This window comes from Pteropus alecto, unplaced genomic scaffold, assembly GCF_000325575.1.
Source record: "Pteropus alecto unplaced genomic scaffold, ASM32557v1 scaffold71, whole genome shotgun sequence".
Lineage (NCBI taxonomy): Eukaryota > Metazoa > Chordata > Mammalia > Chiroptera > Pteropodidae > Pteropus > Pteropus alecto.
Window position 1 is genome coordinate 11,982,776 of NW_006433024.1, and position 10,734 is coordinate 11,993,509.

The following is a 10,734-nucleotide window of genomic DNA, read 5'->3' on the forward strand; positions in this document are numbered from 1 at the left end:
CTACCCCTGCAGCTTTATCCTTTGGCTGTTCTCTTTCTGTTGTAGCCCAAAGGTCCTCACTGAAGGGCCGTGGAAACTGACTCTAGGCATTTTAAAACTAGGGTGGACATGGTTTCTGAGCTACCTGGTGGGCTGGAGCATTGCTAGAAAACAAAAGGATTGAGCTTTACGTGACTTAATAAAATTAACACATTGTGATGTCCTCTCCCTGCTCCAGCTCCTCTGCACTGATAAGAGACTTGATAATTAACTGCCAAAGCTTGAAGAGCTGATTACCCGGCCAGTGCAGAGAGAGAAGTGGAGCTGTCAGGACTCCCCATAGCAGCCACGCTTCACATTTCCAGTGCAGGATTGTATTTGACATTTAATTTAGGAGCCTGGGTACCTAGATCTAAAACTTTACTGTGATAATAGTGATAAAAACCACCCAGACTTTTATTTAAAGGCCTACGTCTCTCCTGTCTCCCTTTCTTCCCTTTTCCTGTTAGTTCAGCCGTTCGTTCATGAGTTTGCTCAAGGAAAAAGGTGGTTTGGTTTTTTTTTTTTTGATATCTTGAAGCTAAAACTATACAGTGAAACTCTCAGTCTCCCTCAGATTTATATGCAGATGCTTGTGTATATATTAAGTCTCCCCTCCTTATTCACAGGAGTTTTTTGTTCCAAGACCCCCGTGGATACCAAAATTCAGAGGATGCTCAAGTACCTTATATGAAATAGTGTAGTATTTGCATATAGCCTACACACATCTTCCAGTATACTTAAATCATTTCTAGAGTATTTACCTAATACAATATAAAAGCTATGTAAATAGTTGTTACAGTGTACCTCATTTTATTGTGGCTCGCTTTATTGTGCTTCACAGATGTTGCATTTTTTTACAAATTGAAGGCAAGACGCACCATTGGCAAAAAGATTACAGATTAGTTGCTTTATCGCAGTGGTCTGGAACCAAATCTGCAACATCTCCAAAGTATGCCTGTATTCTTTAGGGAATAATGACAAGAAAAAAGTCTGTACATGTTATGTACCAACTCAACCATCACAGGCCTAACCACATAGTACATATCAGCAGCAACATAACTTTTTTTCCCAAATATTTTAAATCCGTGGTTGGTTGAATCCACGGATGCAGAACCCTAGATATAGAGGACCGACTGTAAACATAAAATTTGAGAACGATGCTGCTCCCCTGATTGACTCTACATTTAGCCAAAGGGCAAAACCCATCAGGTCTTTGCAGCTGTGTGGAGAAAGAACTTCCCTTCAATCCGATGATCCAATTATTGACCATCCCCTTATTGAATGGCTTTTGTTTATTTCTGTAGCCATGGAATATTCTATGATACTGCCTTAATTCCTAACTCATCCTGGTTAGACACAATCCCCATTTTACAGATGAAGAAACAAAGACTTAAGAGATTTAATGACTTGTCCAGGGCCACAGGGCTGATGGTGCCAATAAACTGCCTTTCTATGATCGCTATATGGAATTAGTAGTAGTTATAGAAAGTTATTAACTTTTTACCTGTGGAAGATATGTTGGGGATAGAATACCAATATAGAATTTGTTAAGACTTTCAGGAGAAAAACTTATTTTGAGTATGACATGCTTTACTTTTATGGTAAAAGAGCACAGACATTAGAGTCAGATGATGTAAGTCTATATACTTGGCACTTATTACCTGTATCACTTGATTTGTATGAGCCTTCAGTTCATCTATAAAATAGGACTAATCATATTACATTTTTATTAGTGGGTACCCTGAAAACAGAAACTTTGTGGAAGAAATAAGAAATGGTGGATGATGATTGATGTCATGGTTTTTGGGGTCTTGAAAAGTGTTTTAGCAACTGTAGTTAAGCAAACCCTGTGGGTCTTAGGTAAGCAGATTGTTAACTGCTCAGGGGTGTGTAATAGAGTTTCAGTCTGCAAAAGAGAAAATATAGTAAGTCCTCAATTAACGCCATCTATAGGTTCTGCAATTTTAAGCAAAGTGACATTTAATGAGACCAATTTTACCATAGGCTATCTGATATAAACAAGAGTTAAGTTCCTATGTCATCTCAACAACATTATAATGAAATAATGTTTGAAGACCTGCTGTATGATAGAGGCAAATTGTGAGATAGAGAAGTTGACTGTACTGCAGACTAGGTGTAGGCGCTGAGGAGCAGAATGTTTGCCAGCCTCCCTGTGCTCTCTACTTTGCTTCTGTATCATTGACATAGACTGTATCTGATCTTGTCAAACAGAAAAGACAGCCATTACTCCCTGACAGCCTGTGGCCATTTACTGAAACTGAGACAAGGAGCCTGAGATTGACATTCTTACTCTTCAGTGCTTAGGATTGTTACAGGTTCTGGAGAGGGTGCTGGGTATCTCAGGGACTCCCTCTTCTACTTTAGGGAATTAGAATCTTTATACCCAAGGATGTAGTCTTTCTCTAAGAAAACTAATTAGGGGCTCTCTATCTGCGAGAGCTCAGTGGGTACCATATGAGAAGCACCTAATAAATGTTCATGGATACTGTTGTCTGGATCAAAAGAACAGTTCTGGCTGATGTTCCTATGTGCCCAGAGAGTACTAAGTTCTTTCCACATATTTTGTATCTGAGAACAGCATTATTACCCGTATTTTACAAATGAAGAAACTCCTACCTTCCTAAGCTTCAGAAACATCAAGTTGTCAGAGCCAATACTCAGACCTTTCTCTACCACAGCAAACTCTATGAGCTTTACTGTTTTGACTCTCTGTACCAAAAAAGACTCAAAAAACACGAGACCTACACCCCAGCACCCTTTCCTGAGTATTCCTGGTGGTGAGCAATTGTTTGGGTTTTATAGTTTTAATAGTTTACAAATAGCTGTGGCTTTGCAGGGAAGGTGTTTAGGTAGAGAATGGAATGGAAGTAGGGGTGGGGCTTGTTTTAAAATTAATCTTCAGCAAATAAAATAGCCTTTCTTCGTATATTAAAGTCTAAGAAGCTTAAAATAGTATAATTTCTGTTTAATTGTCCCTTGAAACTTTCAATGTTAGTTTCCACCTCCCACCTCCTACATGATAATTCCTGAGGCAGAAGCTGTCCTAGTTTGTGCCTAGGTTAAGGTGAAAAGAAATCAAGAAAACAAGTGAAATAGCAGTACTTAGACTTATTCTCATTTGTTACAGGTCCAGGGTATCTCTGGGGACTCCCTCTTCTACTTTCACATTTCTATAGGGGGGTCACTTAGGATTTTTTTCCTGTTCACTCAGGAAACGTGGTGCTCAGAAGTTCGTGATTGCTTTCTTTATTGCCACCCTTAAGTCTGGCAAAGAGAGAAACATCTTAAGAGCAAGTAGTAGTATTGATTCAGAGTGAGCCCAGCATCCCATTGAACTGTTTGTTCTCTGGTGTATCCAGTTCAGTGCCATCACACTGGGTTACACATTAAGTTGTCATGACAATAGAGTCATAGGGACTGACAGCATGAACAAGCAGCCCTGGGAGGAGAGGATGCTGGGCAATGATTCTGTAACCATAGCTATTAGATCCCCATCTCTCCCTCTAAGCGCTGCTTGTCAGTCTGCTATGACCCCTCTCTCTCAGATGACTGGGGGCACACAGTGGCTATCCACTTCACAGCTGATTAACATATTCAATTCGAGTGTTTCTTAGGATCTTTCAAATACAAAGCCTCTAGGAAACATGATCCTGAGCCTTTGATAGGTGTATGTGTGTGACCATGTATATTTATATCTGTATGTTGGGGAGGGAAAACCATGAAAGGAAGGAAATTCAGAAGAATCATATTACAGGGTCATATGCATAAAGCTGTTAAAGAATATTAGAGCACTTAGGTTCTAGTGCCAAAATTTGTCTCAGGAGGAAGCACTCTGGTAGAAATAGAGGAAGGCTGAAGTATTCTGACTGAAATATGAGGTTTCTATCTGAGAGAATGTTATTCTGAGAGTCAAAGGTACAAGCGAAGCTGACTATATAAGACAAAAATAAGGTCTAAACACCAAGGAGGAGGGAGTGAAGGGCACGTGTAGTTAGTTACTAAGTCTGAAGGGCAAAAGGTGAGATTTGAGGTCAAGATTAGAAAGCCAAGAATTCACGGCCAAGTGGAGATAAGAGAGAGAGCGCTGGCCTAGAACAAGTTGGAGGGAGGATCAAGATTCTAAACAGTTTCTTTAAGTCACCCAGAAGCTCTTTGTGACTTAGAATTTTGTTTCAGCAAGTTAGTGGTTCAAGTGAGAGTAGATTTAGGTTAAATAGTCTAGATTGAGTAGGCAAGTGATGTCGAGCATCTTTTCCTGGGCTTGTTTGCCATCTGAATATCTCTTTTGGTGAAATGTCTGTTCAGGTCTTTGGCCCATTTTTAAATTAGCTTGTTTGTTTTCTTATTTTTGAGTTTTAAGAGTTCTTTGCATATTTTGGATAGCAGTCCTTTATGAGATGTATTTTTCGCAAATATTTTCTCCTATCTGTAGTTTGTCTTCTCATTCTCTTAACAGTTTCTTTCACAGATAGATTTTGAATTTTAACGAAGTCCAGCTTATCAGTTATTTTTTTCATGGATAGAGCCTTTGAAATTATATCTAAAAAGTTGTCATACCCAAGGTCATCTTGATTTTCTTCTATGTTATCTTTTAGAAGTTTTTATCATTTTGCATTTTATATTTAGGTCTGTGATCTATTTTGAGTTAATTTTTGTGAAAGATGTCAGGTCTGTGGCCAGTTGTTTCAGCACAATTTGTTAAAAAAGACTCTTTTCACCGTTGCATTGCCTCTGCTCCTTTGTTCAAGATCAGTTGACTATATTTATGTACATCTATTTCTGGGCTCTCTATTGATATATTCGTTATTTAACCAAACCACCCTGTCTCGATTACTATAGCTTCATAGTAAGTCTTGAGGTGGAGCAGTGTCAGTCCTCTAACTTTGTTCTTCTCCAATATTGCGTTGACTGATCTGGGTTTTTTGCCTTTCCGAATAAACTTTAGAATCAGTTTGTCAATATCCACAAAATAACCTGCTGGGATTTTGATTGGGATTGCACTGAATCTGTCGATCAAGTTGGGAAGAACTGACATCTTGACAATATTTAGTCTTCTATCCATGAATAAGGAATATCTTTATATTTATTTAGTTCTTCCTTGCTTTCTTTCATCAGAGTTTTATAGTTCTCATAGATTTTGTACATATTTTATTAGTTTTATACCTAAATATTTCATTTTTTGGTGCTAATGTAAATGGTATTGTGTTTTTAAATTCAAATTTAATTTGTTCATTGCTGGTATATAGGAAAGTGATTGACTTTTATATACAGTAGTCCCCCTTATCTGCGGTTTCACTTTCTGCAAGTTTCAGTTACCTATGGTCAAAAATATTAAATGAAAAATTCCAGTAATAAACAAATCAGAAGTTTTAAGTTGTCTGCCGTTCTGAGCAGCGTAATGAAATCTCACGCTATCCTGCTTGGGAAGTGAATCATCCCTTTGTCCAGTGTATCCATGCTGTATCCACTGCCCACTGTTAGTCACTTAGTATCCATCTTAGTTATCAGGTCAGTAATCAAAGAGGGAAACCACGTTCACATAACTTGTTTTACAGTATATAGTTATAATTCTTCTATATTATTTGCTATTGTTAATTTATTACTGTACCTAATTTAGAAATTAAACTTTCTCATAGCTATGTATGTATAGGAGAAAACACAGTGTATATAGGGTTCAGTATTGTCCGTGGTTTTAGGTATCCACTGGGGATCTTGGAACACATCCTCTGTGGAAAAGGAGGGACTGCTGTATTAACTTTGTATCTGCTATAATAGCTTATTAATTTCAGGAATTGTTTTGTCGATTCTTTTGAATTTTCTACACACATGATCTTATTTGTGACCAAAGACAGCTTTATTTATACCTTCCCAAACTGTAAACCTTTTATTTTCTTTATCTGTCTTATTTCATTAGGTAGGGCTTTCAGTACGATGTTGAAAAGGAGTAGTGAGAGGATACATCCTTGCCTTGTTCCTAATCAGCAGGATAACTAGTTTCTCACCGTTAAGTTTGATGTTAGCTGTAGTTTTTTTGTAGATGTTTTTATGAAGTTGAGAAAATTCTCTATTCCTAGGTCGCAGGGCTTTTATCATAAATGAATGTTAGATTTTGTTAAATGCTCTTTCTGCATCTATTAATATGATCATATGATTTTTTTCTTCTTTAGCTTGTTGTTACGATGGATTATATGAACGCATTTTCATATGTTGAACCAGCCTTACATCCCTGGTATAAACCTTACTTGGTTGTTGTGTATAATTCTTTTTATACATCATTGGATTCAATTTGCTATTATTTTATTGAGGAATTGTTTTTTTCTTTGAGCCACACTTGTAAAAATAATTGTTGTTCAAGAATAAATAAGTTTTACACTTTATAGAAAATTCAGATTGAAAAGTAAAAGTACTTAATGCCATCACTCAGAGATAGATACTCCACCATTTTGGCATATTTTTTATAGTCTTTTATAATAGAAATAATAACAATAACAATAAATATCATTATTACTTCATTGAGTGACTACTTGAAGTAACTGATAACTGAGGTAGAAATCCCATGGTGCTCTGTTAACAAAATGGGGCTGATGAAAGGAGGAAAGAGGATACTAATGACTGCTTTTGTCTAGAGGCTCCTGATTAAGATGAGAAAGATGGTTTAAGGAAGAGATTAAATGTTTACTTTAATAACCTTTTCTCTACCCTTCTGAACACCCCATTGTAAACTCTGAGCAATTCAGGCTTCTAACCAGGTTCTCAGGATAATGTTTGACAGCACTGAGAATGTTGGTAATGGAATGTAGTTCATAGTTCATGTCTGCTGTGTTCCTAGGCTCCTGGTTAATTTTCAAGCCTTAGGAATGTGCAGTTGTTTTACTTACTAAGAGTGGTTTTTCCACTCATAGATAAAAGACAAAGGAAATGGGAAGTTTTGCTATCCACTGAGAAAGGACTCTGCCCTCCTGGTTGCTGATGAAGCTCTTCCCTTGCCTGTCTTCACTGGAGGCTGGCAGGTTTTAGAAGGAGCTCTCTTGGAGTAAAATGCCCAAATAAATGCTGGAAGCTATACAGAATCCTTAATTTTGAGATTCCCAACCTGAAAGTTTCTGTGGACACTGGCATGCTGGGAGTGCAATGGGCTGTTGGAGTGAGGCTAGGTTGTAGTATCTGAAAAGTTTTCTGCTTTTTTATTTTTTTATTTTAGAATAGTAGCCATTCAAAAGAAAAAAGAAGTGAACACGAACCTTCTGACCTGTTGGGAAAGTAGTTAGAGCCTTCACAGTCTGTTTCATGCAGTCCACAATTTTGGGGGTCATTTTTAGAATAGGCTCCTTTAAACTTTGCAGGAAATTTTGCTAATAGAATATGCATCTCAGAATTTTCCAGTCAGTGTAAACTCTGATGCTTTTCTTTTATGTAGCTTCCTGCTCCTGATCCTGTTCCATCTTTCTCAGTGTATTTCAGTAACACTTTTTTGGAACAAATCTTTCTTAAGCCTTGATGCTTTCTAGCTGGTATGCTTGTTTTTGTGATCTGCCTATAATAGAAAAGTAAATAAAACCTTGGTTTCCATAGGCCAGCTAGCTAGGAGTTAATGGCTTCTAGCCCATGTCAAGCATATTGAATGGTGTTGTTTTAAGTACAAGCTCTTAATTCAGGGTTTTATGTGTTTAATTATGTATGTGTAAAGTGCCAGCTGCATGTCTCTTGGGTCCAGCCTAGCTTGGAAATATTAACTGCAAGAGCACATAGAAAGTACCATGGGTTGAGACTTAACTCTTGAGATGTACATCCTTTATCCCAAGATTCATGTGGTAGGGAACAGCATCCCAGTGGGAATAACAACAGAGCCAGCCTGTTAACTAAGGAAGCATCTCAATTAAGAAGAAATAAATTTGAGGAACCTGAAGCAGGCAGGCAGAGATCATTAGAGGCAATATGTTGTAGCAGAAAATACACTGGACTAGACCAGAGGAAAGTTAGTTTTTAAATCTGACTTTATTATTGCACTTCTCTGGGACCTTTTTTATTTTAAACCTATAAAATGAGATTGGATGCAGCTTTAATGAGAACAATCAGATGTTCACTAGTTAGTTCTGACCATTCACAAATAAGTCATAATTTTTTTTTCAAATTACAATGCTAAGCTTAAGTAATAACATAGTTTTTCACCCTAATGCAACTATAACAAAATATATCAATACACTTGTAAACTAGGGCCTTAAGGTTTAAACAACTTAAGGCTGATCAGTTGACTGAAGGAAGAAAACTCTTTTTGGAATTTCATTTGTTTAGAGGACCCAGGCCCCTTGGGTGAGATGGAGACCACTTCCTGTGCCCTACGAAGCACTTCAGGGAGAAAGGGGAGATTTTTCTTTTAACCAGAGTAGTCTGTGACTGTAAAAAGGTTTGGGAATTTCTAGTATACACTATATAAAGGGAACCTTTTACATTGCCAGTTTCATCATTTAATACACCCAGCCTTCTCTCTTCTTTGGGTATGTAGAATTTTCTCTTTTTATGTAGCACCGCAGACAGTATAGTCAAGAGTATGAGTCTATTACTCTCACCTTTGGGGAGCTATAGGACAGAGGAGAAGAAGTCTTAAGAAACATCAGAAATGATGTCAGTGGCTCCTACGTAGCAGGTGCTAACAGGAAGGGCCTGCTGCTCTCGGAGAACTGAAGTTTTCAGCAAATGGAGTTTTGATGTCAAGGAAGTGACATGGAACCTGAAAGGAAATCTTAAAAGCTGTTTCACTCCTGCCATCGGAGAACCAGAGTATTCAACCAGCCATATGACTGATCCCCCAGGAAGTCTCTTCTTTGGGCTATGAATTGGAGTGGATACCTTGACCCCGAAGTTTGTTCTTACCATTTCGAACTAGGTGGAGAATACTTATTTGTGAGTTGGGAGAGAACTAGAGAAGATGGCACAAAGGTTTTATAGAGTAGATTTTTCTACCTTTAATTCCCATTTGTAGCTTGACCTGTATAAAGTGTCATGTTGAAAAACCTATGTAAAGCAATGGGAAATAGATAATTTAATTTTTTGAAACCATAATTTATTCACCTACTGGCCCACACCTTTCCTGACTGTGCTGTCAGCTTCCTAACTTTGAACCACATATAGATGTGAAGTCTAGTAAAATAGGTTGTGAGTCAGTTTTTATTATGACCTCCATTTTTAGTTACTTGGAACTTTTAAGAGAGTTTCTTAGGCATTCAGAAAAGTTCATCCCTTAGCTAAAACTCCCTTGGTTTAATCTCTAAGAGAAGGTCCTAGTTCTTAGAAGACCTAATTTATTTCAAGGGGAGAAATCCATTGATAAAAGATCACAATAAAGCATAACAGTTTGGAAATACACACACTAAAAATAAAAAGGAATTACAAAAATAAACACAAATCACAGTTCTCAATCTGATACAGAATTTGCAGGGACATTAATAACATTTAACACTCCTCCTCCCCTTTTTTTTTTTAGCACCAGAGAGAGTACCTGCAGAGAGTATATGAATTCCTGAGGGCTTATGTCACTTAGTCACTTGATATGTTAGCGGATACATATCATTTGGGCCTTATTTTGCATCGACATTCTTATGGCACTGTTATAAAAGCTGCTTGAAGTATCACGCAGCTTTCAGTTTTTAAGAGGCCAATGAAAAATGGCTCTATGTTCCCCTCTTGTTTAGTCTTCCTCTTCCTCAATCTCCTTTCTTAGTTTTTCCCAGTTTGACTATCCTCTGATAGACTGTTATAGTGAACAGAACACCAAACTGGGAACAGTAAGATAGGAGTCCTTTGCATCTCCTACAAGTTTGCAGCTGTGTCTTTTTCCTCATCTGTAAAAGAAAGGAGTTCACATAGATGACAACTACTTTCTTTTCATCTCTAAAATTCTCTGTTGGCCTTTCTCATTGTGTCTACTGTCCTACATCTTCCCTCTTCCCTACTTCAGCTGCTCAGCATGCACAGTTGTTTAAAAATACTCATAAAGTAAATGTGGTTGTGAAGAAGTATCAATAAATGCAGTTGCTGGCAATCTCTGGAGTTTAGGAGTTCTTATGTTGGTAGTTTCCCACTTTGCCTTTCTTATGCACTAGTCAAATATAGTTTACAGTCATAATTTATTTGGTCTGCACAGTTGTCACAAAATAAAGCAATAATATATTTTTACTCAAAAGAGTAAAAATTTAAACACATTGTTGTGGGAATACATTTGGTGCTTTTTTTTCAGAGAGCAGTTTGGCAGTATCATTCATCATTTTTAATAGTATATATAAATTGACTCATTGACTCCCGAGGAACTTATATGCAAATATTAAGAGGTAATATCCAAGGATATACATTGATGTGTTGTTTGTAATAGTAAAGATTTGGAAATATCCTGTATTTGCATTAAGAAGGAAATACACACACACACACACACACACACATTTTTTCTCCATGTATAGTTGATAACCATATATCCATGTATATGGTTATCATACATATATTAAAAATAACACAATGAAGTTGATCTGTAAGTACTGACATATTTTAAGTAGAAAAACAAGACACAGAATGTTCACTGTGTTCACTATGATCCATTTATATAAAAACAACATAATTCTATATACATATATACATGTAATGTAATTATATATATACATATATGTGTGTGTGTGTGTGTGTGTGTGTGTGTGTGTGTGTGTA

At 37.1% G+C, this 10,734-nt stretch overlaps 1 protein-coding gene across 1 annotated transcript in view; it reads left to right on the plus strand.

The window, feature by feature from the left end:
* The window catches only part of TRIM44 (tripartite motif containing 44), a 97,572-nt gene that overhangs the window by 28,198 nt on the left and 58,640 nt on the right, over positions 1 to 10,734 (plus strand). The gene's annotated exons all lie outside the window — the stretch shown is intronic.